The sequence below is a fragment of the Bos mutus genome, chromosome 2 (genome assembly GCF_027580195.1).
Source record: "Bos mutus isolate GX-2022 chromosome 2, NWIPB_WYAK_1.1, whole genome shotgun sequence".
NCBI classification, from domain to species: Eukaryota; Metazoa; Chordata; class Mammalia; order Artiodactyla; family Bovidae; genus Bos; species Bos mutus.
In genome coordinates this window covers 97,991,724-98,004,869 of record NC_091618.1, presented here as the reverse complement: position 1 = coordinate 98,004,869, position 13,146 = coordinate 97,991,724, and the positions used below count along the sequence as shown (strand labels likewise).

General features: G+C 38.3%; 1 protein-coding gene across 8 annotated transcripts in view; it reads right to left on the bottom strand.

The window, feature by feature from the left end:
• The window catches only part of PKP4 (plakophilin 4), a 258,016-nt gene that overhangs the window by 244,454 nt on the left and 416 nt on the right, over positions 1–13,146 (bottom strand). Inside the window, exon 1 of one of the 8 annotated variants that reach the window (XM_070357326.1) lies at positions 12,310–12,736. The exons of the other annotated variants lie outside the window; for them this stretch is intronic. The gene's annotated coding sequence lies outside the window, so the exon portion shown is untranslated. Of the gene's footprint in view, positions 1–12,309; positions 12,737–13,146 lie in introns of those variants that run through there. 8 annotated transcript variants of the gene reach the window in all.

Genomic DNA, 13,146 nt, shown 5'->3' with positions numbered 1-13,146 from the left:
GTGGGAAGGTTTCAGTTGGAGAGAAGAGCTAGGAGGCTTCACCAAGGAGAGGATATTAAGTTAAACTAAGGAAAAGAAACCGCAGGCTCACCAGAGAAGCACATACTAGTTACTTACTGAAAAGCCTTCAGGAAATATACAATTTGTTGGAAAGACCATATTTCTGTGAAATTAAAGGGTGCTGAGGTCATATTAATTAAATATAGAGAAATGATCAAATCCTTAAAAGCACAGTGTTGAAGAAGAAGGTAACTGGATAAGCTATGTTTTAGGACTAAGCGTAGTCATCACTTCTCAGCTTCGATTTCAGAAGACTGTAAATGTAAAAGCATTGATAAAAATCTTAGAATAAATATAAACAATACAGAACAAGATATATGATCAGATGGTATTTTAACTATGAAAAGAAACATATTTGACATTCAAGGTACAAAAGGACACGGATAAAAACAAATCAAATTATCAACTGTGATAATTTTATTTAGACCAGACACAATTTCAATGTTTTTCTCTGGCAGAAATTGTATGCAAAAAGCTGGGGGTGTGGGGGTTAGAAATTGGGAAGAGATGGAAAATGAAAAAGTTATGCTTTAGAAAACATCTTCTCTTCTAGGGAAAAAAGCAGACTCCTTGCCTTTACAAGTTTCAGTTATGCTTGCTGGCTTCCACCTGACAACTGAATGGATTCCAGTCACACACAAATATACTGTCTTCATTTTAAATTCCTAGTTGGCCTGTTAGGATGGTACACAATAAACATTTGTTTTGCAAGAATGTTACCTAAATTGTTTACATCAAATATAGGTGAAATTTTGAAAGAACTTATATTAACAAATACATTTTGAAATACAGTATTGTTATTGTAAATTAAATATACTTGCATCTAAAAACAAAATGTAACAAAAAAACAAACCCTGAGGTTAAGCTACAGAGTAACTTTATGAATTGCATTTTAAATCAAGGATGAGGCTAATGTTCATAGCATTATTTACAACTGCCAAGACATGGAAGCAGTCTAAGTGTCCATCAATAGATGAATAGATAATGAAAATGTGGTATATATATCCAATGGACTACTACCCAGCTATGACAAATGAAATACTGCCATTTGCGGAAACATGGATGGACTTAGAGGGCATTATGCTAAGTGAAACAAGCCAGAAAAAGACAAATACTGTATGATATCACATACACATGGAATCTAAAAAATACAACAAACTAGTGGATATGAAAAGAAGCAGACTCACAGATATAGAGAACAAATTAGTTCTCATTATCTATATCCAATAGGGAAAGGGAAGAGGGGAGGAAATATATAAAGGTAGGGGATTTTCAGGTACAAACTATCAGGTATAAAATAAGTTACAAAGATATACCATACAACTCGGGGAATGTAGCCAATATTTTACAGTAAGTGAAAATGGAGTATAACCTTTAAAAATTATGAATCACTGTATACTGTACCACATAATATCTATATGCAGGTCAAGAAGCAACAGTTAGAACCCTGTATGGAACAACTGATTGGTTCAGGATTGAGTATGACAGGGCTGTCTGTTGTCACCCTGTTTATTTAACTTATATACTGAGCACATCATGAGAAATGCTAGGCTAGATGAGTTATAAGCTGGAATTAAGATAGGTGGGAGAAACATCAACAGCCTCAGATATGCAGATGATACCACTCTAATGGCAGAAAGTGAAGAGGAACTAAAGCACCTCTTGATGCGAGTGAAGGAAGAGAGTGAAAAAGCTGGCTCAAAAATCAATATTAAAAAAACTAAGATCATGGCATCTGGCCCCTTTACTTCATGGCAAATAGAGGGGGGAAAGGTGGGAGCAGTGACAGATTTCCTCTTCTTGGGTTCTAAAATCACTGCAGATGGTGACTGCTGCCATGAAATCAGAAGATGACTGCATCTTGGCAGGGAAACTATGACAAACCTAGACAGTGTGCTGAAAAGCAGAAACATTACTCTGTCAACAAAGGTCCATATAGTCAAGGCTATGGTCTTCCCAGTGGTCACATACGGTTATGAGAGCTGGACTGTAAAGAAGGCAGAGCACCAAAGAACTGATGCCTTGGAACTGTGGCACCGAGAAGACTCCTGAGAGTCCCTTGGACAGCAAGGAGATCAAACCAGTCAATCTTAAAAGAAATCAATCCTGAATATTCTTGGAAGGACTGATGCTGAAGCTGAATTTTGGTCACCTAATTTGGTCTCCTAATTTTGGTCACCTGATACGAACAGCCAACTCACTGGAAAAGTCTATGATGCTGGGAAATATTGAGGGCAGAAGGAGAAGAGGGCGTCAGAGAATGAGACAGCTGGATGGCATCACTGATGAAATGGACATGAACTTGGGCAAACTCCGGGAGATGGTGAGGGACAGGGAGGCCTGGCATGCTGCAGTCCTTAAGGTCGCAAAGAGTTGGACACAACTGGGCAGCTAAACAACAAATACATAGTACATCTGTAACTTACATAAACTTGTCCATCAACTATACTTCAATAAAATAATAAAATAAAATCAATGATGGGGCTTTGCTAAAAACAAGGTAAACTCATAGAAGGCAGTATTTGTGGGGGAAAAAAAAAGATGAAACACTTGACTTTACAGACAAGTTTTTGTAATTTACCAAAGCTATAAATCTAACTTTTAAATTACTGAGGTCACATGTAATTCAGTGTATAATTATAGAAAGGAAGCTTTAAAAATTATAATTTAACCCAGTAATTGCATTCCTAGACATCTATCCCAGAGAAATATAAACTTATGAAAACCTGTACAGATAGTTATAGCAGCTCTGTAAATTAAAAAATAAATTCAGATGTCCTTCAGAGTGGTTAAATTCTAGTACATTCTTATTATAGAACACTACTCAGCAACAGAACAGGAGAGAACACTGATACATGTTAACAACCTGCTTGAATTTCTAAAATATTATGCTGAGTAGAAACAAAAAACTCTCAAGTTGCATACTGTATGATTTCATTTATGTAATATTCTTAAAATGATGAAATTATAGAAATTACACAACTAATATATTCCTATAATACATAGAAAGAGGACAATTAGTGGTTCCCAGGAATTAAGGAGGGGATGAGGTAGAAGAGAAGTGGAAGTGTGATTTCAAAAGGGCCACATAAGGGTCCCTGGGAGTGATGGAACTGTTCTGTATCTTGACTGCATTGATGTCAAGATACAGGATGTAATACTGTACTGTAGTTCTGCAAGATGTTACCATTAGGGGAAATGGGCAATGGGTACATAGGATGTGTGTATTGTTCCTAATAAGTGTCTGTGAGTTCATAATCATATCATGATTAAACATTTAAGTTTTAAATTATAACTTTTTCAAATTTTATCACAGTGATTACTTGAGGTTGGGGAAGGAACCACCAAAATGTTTAAGAGTATTTCTAATTACACTGTCAAAACCAAATAAAGATTTGCTATACCCACTAGGTCACAAACAAGCTGTGAAATTCCCTGTTTTTTTTTTTTTCTGATTATTAATGTGTATTTAATTTTACAGTTTTAATTATACTTGTATTATTTTAGTAACTTTTTCCTTTGAAAGACTCCATGTACTTAGAAATGCATCTACTTTTCTTTTTTACTTCATCAACTGAATATACAAAAGATATTACTAATTCACAAAAGGCAAGGACATAGAAAGTTTGCTCAACGTCATACAGCCAAAGCCTGACCAAGCTGGAGCTGGTGCTCTGTAGCTACATATTAATGGCCTGAGGAGGAGAGTAGTATGTAAACTCATCTCACCATAGTTATAAACCATGCAATAATGAATATGAACCAGTCTGTTTAAAAATTTCTAATGTTTTTAGCAAGTAATTTGATATAAAGAATTATTTATCTAACAAGTTGCATTATAATGGTAATTGTTTAGATAAGGCAGAATGCATTTTTCCACTGAAACATGAACAATAAATAGTTCTGAGCATCTAAGACCAAAACAATTTTATAAAAGTAGTAAACAAAAGTAAGTTCAGTTCAGTCGCTCAGTCATGTCCAACTCTTTGCGACCCCATGAACCCCAGCATGCCAGGCCTCCCTGTCCATCACCAACTCCTGGAGTCCACCCAAACCCACGTCCATCGAGTCGGAGATGCCATCCAACCATCTCATCCTCTGTTGTCCCCTTCTCCTCCTGCCCTCAATCTTTCCCAGCATCAGGGTCTTTTCAAATGAGTCAGCTCTTCACATCAGGTGGCCAAAGTAAAGAGGGCTGCTAATAGACAGATTTATCCAAGAGTCGTAGGTGAGGGTATGCCAAGGCTGGAATTAAAAACCCATTAATCCTATAGAGATATCTAGAAAGACTGGAAGTCAAGATTAAGTCATGCAAAAACACAGAGTCTCTGGCCTCAAGTAGCTCAGGGAAGTAGAAGAACCAAAGGAACTTGGAACTGATATTCTTCAGTGTTGCTTCTATGTAAAAGTGTATTCAGAGTTCTGATGAAGTAACTCATAGTGAATATTTTGGAAGATTGATACCTACCAATACACTATGCAGAGATATCAAACTGACGTATTTTTCCTGTATGGATAATCTGAGTTAGACACTTAACAATTGAGTTGCTTACTGCAGGTCTCAAAATAATAGTTCTTGTGGAAAGTCCAATTGCGCTTTCTGATTCCTTTTGTGGTGCTTTTTTAAAAACTGACTTTTCTGCTTATTCAGTCATTGACAAATTGACAATAAGCAGGAAATTCCCATCACTGCATCAGTCTGAGATTCAAGGTATGATTCAATGAGACCATTTATTCTAGCAGATGTCACAAGAGATTTTCAAAACATTCTGCTAGTTATTCATAACAAAAGGGACTATTTTCAATAACAGATAATAAGTGTGGACTTACAAAGGCACAAAAATTGCCTAAAGAATAAAAAAAAACCACAATAAACCAAAGTAATGCAATATGAAGATAAGAACTTACCTAAAATGGTTGTTCTTAACGCATAAATTATGTTTCTTCATATATAATGAATTTTCATTGATTAAAATCTTTTCTGAAATTACTATTTTATTATTGGTAGGGAGCACTTTTTCAAATGCAAGTTTTTTTTCCAAACAAAGCCACTGATGGTGCTTAACGCAGCTGTCTATCTAGACTCTGGTAATGTATCACATAACACACACCTAAAAAGTAGGTTTAGCTAAAACCTAGTTAATACAAAGTCATCTTACAGCTCATCCTTAACACTTACAGAACAATTTTGCATGTTTATTTATATACCAAAGTTTTCTAGGACAATTTTTTCCAGTTCATTATGTCTTATCTTTCCCAACTAGATTGTGAAATTAATCACTGTTTCCTCAAAGATGCAGACTCTGAATACTGAATCCAACATAGATGACAAAACTCCCCAGGAAAAATCATTTTTTGGCCGTGAGGTCTAGCACTGAGTCCAATACAGAGCAGGGGACAGATAAATGTTAACTGAATGGAACCAAAATGAATCATGTATCTTTTTTAAATAAGAGGTATATAACACAGAACACAGCTCTTCACACACAGTAGACCTTCAGCAAATACCTGAAGTGCTACTTGTATTCAGTCCCCTCACATGGACCTCTGGTGGTACTTAGGACAAGAAGTAACTTCTAAATAGATTAGCCCGTTTCCCATTCAATCGAAGAGCAAAGTATCAGACAGAATGATGAACTTCACTGCAAAGTGGTTATTACTGGTTTTCACATTGAATGTTTATAATTCTCTTGAAGGTACAGAAACTTAAGAGTGGGTTCAAGTGTGTACTTTGATCACAATGAGAATTCAATCAATATTGCACTGTTAGCAATATAATTGATTCTTTTTGAAAATAATGTACTTATTGTATTAGCAAAGGGAAACAGCCAATCTCAATAAATTTTTAAACAACTGTATATGAATGTATTTGTATGTAAGTTCTATAGAGATCTCCCCCCTTTGTGGGAGAGAGCAGGATTCATGTCAAAATCTCTTCTCTTGGATTTTTTAATTGCTTTTCACAAAAACAACACAGATCCCAGAGCACAGATTTAAGTAAAATATCATCCTGTTGAACTACACTACAACTTCTAAACACTGGTTGGTTGTTTATGTGCTAAAAAATTACAGTTAAATGAAAGTACCTATATTCTATGATGAGAGGTGGATAAATGAGCTCCGTTCATGGAAAAGCAACAGTTTCTCCAGAGGAACAACTCTCAGTTGTTTAATTTCTTTGAAGACAAATCAAACCTCTGAGGATAAATAAGACCAAAACAAATGATAAGTGAGTCTTTATCATTTTAACTAGACCAGTTCCATCTAACCACCATTTAAATTCTCTTCTGTTTCAATCCAACTTCCAGAAAATTTAGTCTCAACAAGTGGTTAAGCCTCAAATATGTACAGTAGACTGGCTGTTTGTTAACAAATGAGTCCAAGAAGGTAGCCACTAACTCAGCCATTATGGGGACAAATGTTTGTCTGGCTGCAACATTTATATTTTTAGGAGTTGAGCATTTCAGATGTATAACTTCAATCTTCTTCCCTTACCCCAGAGGGTAAATTGTAATAAATTCTTGAGTAGACAGTACATTCTTGCCAAGGAAAAAAATGCAACAGAATGAGAATGCTTGCTGTGCTAAAGTGAAATATAAGTACCAGAAGGGCTCTAGAGAGCATCTGGTCCAACATCTTCATTTTATAAGATGAGAAAACCAGAGCCCAGAGGAGTTAAATGACTTGCTCATGGGACACATACCAGCCTAGTAACACGGCCAGGTCTAGGACTAGAGACTCTTTATTAAATTACTGTCTGTTGGTTTACATCAAGTATCTTCCAAACTTTTCTTCTAGTCTTTCTTGCTTTCATAGTTTCCTGCCAATTTCAAGTGTGAATTTCAGACAGAAAAGGCAGAAAAGAGTTTATTTACAAGGTGCATTTTAGCTCATAAATGATTACACTAGCATTTTCGTCATACATTGACTAGCAAAGACGCTGTACATAATGACCACAGTTAGAATTACAAATACCATAGTAGTATACACATTTAAAAGGTATGCTTTACATTTTCAAGTGCATAATACTATCAGTTTTTACCTTTTAAACATAACAGTTTATTAAGCTGTTTACCCAAACCTCCTACACATGATGGTTAGTGGTGTTTACATGCCTCAAGTACTGCATGCCTAAGGAAGGTCCAACTTCCCTATTTTAAAAATACCCTTAGTTGACTTATTTTTATCAATTCTCTTCTTTAAAGGCAATCTCTTGCAAACCATCCAGTTCATAGTATTTTTTGTTTGGTAGTTTTCTTTCCTGAAATATCCTATTCAGATCCATAATCATATTGACTAAGAACACAGAAAACAAGCCAATAATTTGCCTGGGATATAGCAGATGCTACAGAAAGCATCATTAAGTATCACAACATAAGAATAAAAATGACTTGATGTATTAAAGCCAGCCCTAAGCCAGGCCTTGTTTTAAGTGCTCTACATATATTAGCCCATTTAGTCCTCAAACAACCATATGAGGTGGATAGTTTTGTCATTCTGTTTTACAGACGAGCAGAACAAGATCCAGAGAGGTTAGATAATTTACCAAGTTAGACACCTTGCAAACAGAAGAGCCAGAATTGAACTATGACACTCTGGCTGCTAATTACGATACCTCACTGCCTTATAATGATACTTTTCAAGGGCTTTTACTCAGTGTGTGGGTGAAATCCCAAAGGCTTTCCCTGGCCTAAACTACATTGGTTCACCTTGAACTAGAGTTGGGGTAAACAGGTACCTTCAACACATTATATGGTCTATTCCCTTCCCTTCACTTTCCAAAATTAAACTGTTAAAGAAAACAAAGTTATTTAAGATGAACACAAAGGAGAATCAAGAGTCTCAAAAGAGAACCCAAATCTCCTGTTGGTATGATTTGGGATAGAAGGGAAAACAGGACTGATTATATACAGGAATGCTTTTGAAACCATTTTGTTTTCTTAAAAAACAAACAAACCAAAAAACCCTGAGAACTCTGGGAACCTTGAGTTGAAATATATCTTAGATCAATGCAATCCAAACCCTGTATCTTTAAAAGTAGGAAGCTGTAACCCAAATATTAAATGGTTTGTCAAGGTTATACGGTTTAATGGCAGATCTTCTAATTCCTAGCTTAGGGTGCTTTTCACCTCCTTTTCATGTTTGCAATTAAAGAGAGAGCTTACAGTGGACCAGAATTTCAGATACCACCTATCCAGTGTTTTAAAAGTCTATTTGTAATGGGCTGTAGAGCCTGGTGGGCTGCAGTCCATGGGGTCGCTAAGAGTCGGACACGATTGAGCGACTTCACTTTCACTTTTCACTTTCATGCATTGGAGAAGGAAATGGCAACCCACTCCAGTGTTCTTGCCTGGAGAATCCCAGGGACGGGGAAGCCTGGTGGGCTGCCGTCTATGGGGTCGCACAGAGTCGGACACGACTGAAGCGACTTAGCAGCAGCAGCAGCAGTGCGTGCCCATAAAACACTGTATTCAAAGTTCTAGGCCAGCCCCCAAAGCCTGCACAGTATGCTGATAGCCCACCTTCAACCTCACATTTTACCTTTTGTATTCATATATAATATCATTTTTATGACAAAAATGCACATCTGCTCTAAATTCAACCTACAACACTAGGCGCCAATTTCCATATTCTATATAAGTGGCTCTTGAAAGGGGGCTTTTTCTGGCTCTCCAAGCAGGCAGATGCATTGGTGGTGGTGGTGGTGGTGGTATGTGTGTTGTGGGGAGAAAGGACAGGCATGCAGATTAGGGAAGAGCAGAAAAAACATCCTTGCATATTTGCAACCCACTAAACTCATACTGAATAAAGCAACAATTATAGAAGTTAAACATGCCTTTCTTGTTGATGAAAAAAGCGTTACTGATTCCTCTGATCCTTTCCCTCTCCACACTTAATTTGTGAGTTCTGGACTCTGTGAGGGCTATATGATATACTGTCCTTCAGAGACTGGCATCTAACCAATCCTCAGGCATTATTCACTTCGTGAAAAATGCTTCACCATGACATGACTTAAAATAATTCAAATACTTCCATATTTTAATTTATATATTTTATAGTATTAAAGATTTAGTATAATTTCTAATGATATTTTATCACTTGCAATGAATCACTATATCACCATATATGAGTCATAATAAACTATAATATTATTAAGACTATGAATAATGAAATGATCAGCAGTGTAGCCAACACTTACTGGTATATCAAATAAAAGTAAATCTAAATTATATATAAAAAAAAAAAAACCCTCAGACCAATGACAAATGGAATGTCTGTAGCATTCTAAATTTAAACACAGAGCACCATCATGTAATGTCCCCAATTTAGTTTTGGCAACATAGCCTCCAAAAGATGAACATAATTCCACTGAATTATTGAAGTGACAGAGGGACCAACTTTTGAATGACATACATACAACTTCTCAACTGCAACCAGCAAGCACATGAATCACTGCTGTTTGTGACTCAGGGCCTGATCCCCTTTCCCTAAAAGAAACGTTATTTTCCACTGCTGGGCATCAAACTAATTTGCTAACTGTTATAATCACTTATTGGCAGGATCCCAAGTCTTATACCCAGGTATACTTAAAGTTTTACTTTGTCTGTCTTATCTCTCTGTTTGCAGCTATTTGTAGTTAAAGTTTGGGCATGAAATAGTTACTGGATACCGCCAACATATCCAGTTCATTAGTGTTATGAATTAGATTTGTTTCCCCTCTTCATTGCAGGAAAGGCACTACAAAACCATTTAACACATTGAGGAAGTAATTATCTCCCAGTACACTGAAGGTGTGAAGGTAACTTCCCAAAGTGACATACAATTCCATGAATGCTTAATCCCTAGAAGAACCCTTGAATAACCTCTACTTCATCTTTCACTGAAAAAAGAAGCAATAATATCCACTTTAGAATGAAGCAAATTAGGGACATCCTTCTTGACTGGAAAAAAAAAAAAAAAAGCTTATGGAGCAATCTCAAAATACCTTAATATTTCAAAGCTGTAAGGTGAAGCCCTGGACATAAATGATTGGCATCATCCAGGGTATGGAAATTCTCTATTTAAATCAACCCCTGGTCAAAAACAAGGAAATAACTCAGTTTGAAAACTGACAATAATTGGATTTTTAAAAATTAAGCAAATTTAAGAGCTTTAAACTAAAATCCCTTGCCCAATTTGTATAGAAAGGAAAGAAAATTGTAACTCTGACTTAATATAGACAATCCAAATACTCAAGGTTATAAAATTGCTAAAGTTCCTGTTGAATTGAGTTTGGTAGTAATTTCCTGAAATTCAAATGATGTCAGAACCAACCACTGATAGAATTAGATTTGGTTTATTCAGCTTGTAAATGCAGCAGCAGCCTTTTCCCCCGCTCCTGAATGAATGCCAGCTGCTCCTACTTTCTGCTTACCTTCTCTTACTCGTGCTTTCCATCACTACCTTGGTCCTCTATTTCCTTCCAAAAACAACATGGGTAAGAATTAAGATAACTGAACATTTGTCCCCCAATTTAGAATCTTCTATATAACATATAAGACATGAAATACAGCACTTTCTCTTATATAATAGTGGGAGTTGGGGAGGGAATGACTGAAATAGTTTGTTATTTTATCGTGAACGATAACCAATTTTAAAACTTCTTCTCTTCAAATGTCAATAACAAATAGACGATAATTCTAACTGAAAGCCTACCTTGAAGCATGTAAAACTATTTGTACAGCCAATCATATATACCAATGTATATACACATTTTCTATATGCCTGAATGGGCTATTTCAATTTCTAATGTAGCAGATAAACTAAATGTGCTTTTACTTTCTAATATTCATATCACATCAAATATGCACGTGTGAAACTCTGCTGTGAGGAGTGTGTTACATAATAAGTTTCCTGTTCACATCTCCAAACACTTCTCGATATCCAACACAGTGTTATTAATTCTAATTTAGAGCTAACCCTCTAAATTAGAAGGCCCACTTACTATGAACATATCTGAAAAACAATGTAGCAGCCAAAAGACATAACTTTATCCATCACAAAGTTTTTTTCTTTTCTCTTTTTCCTTTCCCGCTGGGTCCTTAACCAAATAAAAGGCTCTCATTTTATACTTTTCAATGCCCTTGATCCCTACACAGAAGGTGTTAGTAGACAGCTGGACAATCAACTATTTTCCTGAATCTGATACAAAATAGCCAAGCATGGAGAGGCTTATAGTAAATTCAACCTCCAAAGCAAACTGTGTCAAACAAAAAGCATACATAGTATACTTTTCCAAATCCAGAAATACTTATTTTGGACATCAACTGTTCTCATGTTGATGAGATACCATTTTCCGTAACTGTTTCACTAGTACCAGAAAGGAAATTAAATACTTTCTACAGCAATACACTACATTAAAAAAAAAAGAGAAGTGGTCTTCTACTTTACCTTTTAAAATAAGACAATCTAAGTCCTGTTCTAGCAAGGCAACTTCTGTCAAAAATTTGCTTTTCTGCATTAAGGAAAATAAAATTTGACCAAAACTATATACTAATCATTTTGGATTTTACACATAAATAACCACCATTCTTTAAAAGTCGTAGACCCGTATTTTTATTTTATGTTCAAACTCGGTGCCAAAAAAAGAAAGAACTGCGACCTCAACTAATAAATTACATCTTGAAATATACATCATCTGTAGTACCCCGTTACTTCCAATGGTAACTGACACGCCCCGAATTTAACTGTACCAGACAGTCCTATCTGTCCCATCGCTGACCAAACACTGCTTCTCTGTTTCTATTCATTGTGGATTGTAAGAGGTCTAAACACAGCCCAGTATGAGAGAAAAAAATTACAATTTTTATGACAGTAAAGTGATGCATTCAAGTTATCTCCTGAAGAACATCCCCGTCCATGAGCATTAACAACATTTTTTTGATAGAGCCAAAATACGTTGGCTGCAAGCTCATTACTCAAAGAACCTTAGGCACCCTTTCCTGCAGATCAAAAAAAAAAAAAAAAAAACCTCGTAAAATCCAGGCACTATTTAAACCTTGTAACCCAAAGTTGCCAAGAATCTTGTGCAATTATCAATAACCTTGGCTATACCGCCATCGGCACGAAATTCACGGTCCTGGAGACCAATGCAGCAAAATCCCAGACGAAAGACTAGCTGAAGCCCAACAGAACTGCCGCGCTTCCCCTCCGCCGCCCTCTGCCGCATGGAGAAAAGCCAGGGGAGGAGAGGAGTGGAGAGAGGCTCACCAGCTCCGAAGATGCTCCGGTGACCTCTGACTGCTCAGCGAGAGCTGGGCTGGGGAAGACTCTAGTTCTGCCGCGGCGGGCCGCGTGGACTATGCTCCCGGTGCATTCCTCGCATTCCTGCACAATCTGTCGCCAGCCGAAGAGCCCGCGGTGCGCGTCCCCCCCGGACACACAACACCTGCTTACTGCTGCGCCCCGCGCGGCCACGGCCGCCGCGGCGCCTCTACTGCCCGCTCTCGCTGTTTGTCGCACTCAGCCAACACGCAGCCAAATTTCGGCCCAACCGCTCAGCCCCTCGCTTCCCGGGTAGAGGGGGAAAGAGAGAGGGGTGGGCAGCGCCAGCGGCGGGCAGGGACACTATCCGCCCGGGGGTGCCGCAGCTCCTCTTCAACTCCTGGCAGGGAGAGAAGGAAGCGGCCGCGCAAGAGGGCAGCCGGGGAAGCTTGCGGCTGGAGAACCGGGAGGGGTGGAGCGTGAGGATACGCGGCGAGGAGAGAGGGGCGCACTGGACAGGGTGGGTGGGCAAGACCAGCTAGAAGCGCGGGACTCCGGGCAAACGCAAGACAGCACCGGCAGAAGGGACGTGGGAGGAAGGGGGGGCGGGGCAAGGTGCAGGAGTTGGGGCTGGAGGGAAGGACGGACCGCCCCGAGGGTTCGGGAAGGCGGGCGCCCAGGGGTGTTGGGGGCGCGAGGCGGCGTACCAGGCGGGCAGGAGAGGGGAAGCCTCCCGGCAGACGTCCAGGAGGGCTCGGCGTGGCGCTCAAGTTTGGGGCTGCGGGCCCTAGATCCAAAAAGGCCAATGCGGGGTGGGGTCGTGCACTGCATGTAGGGGAGACC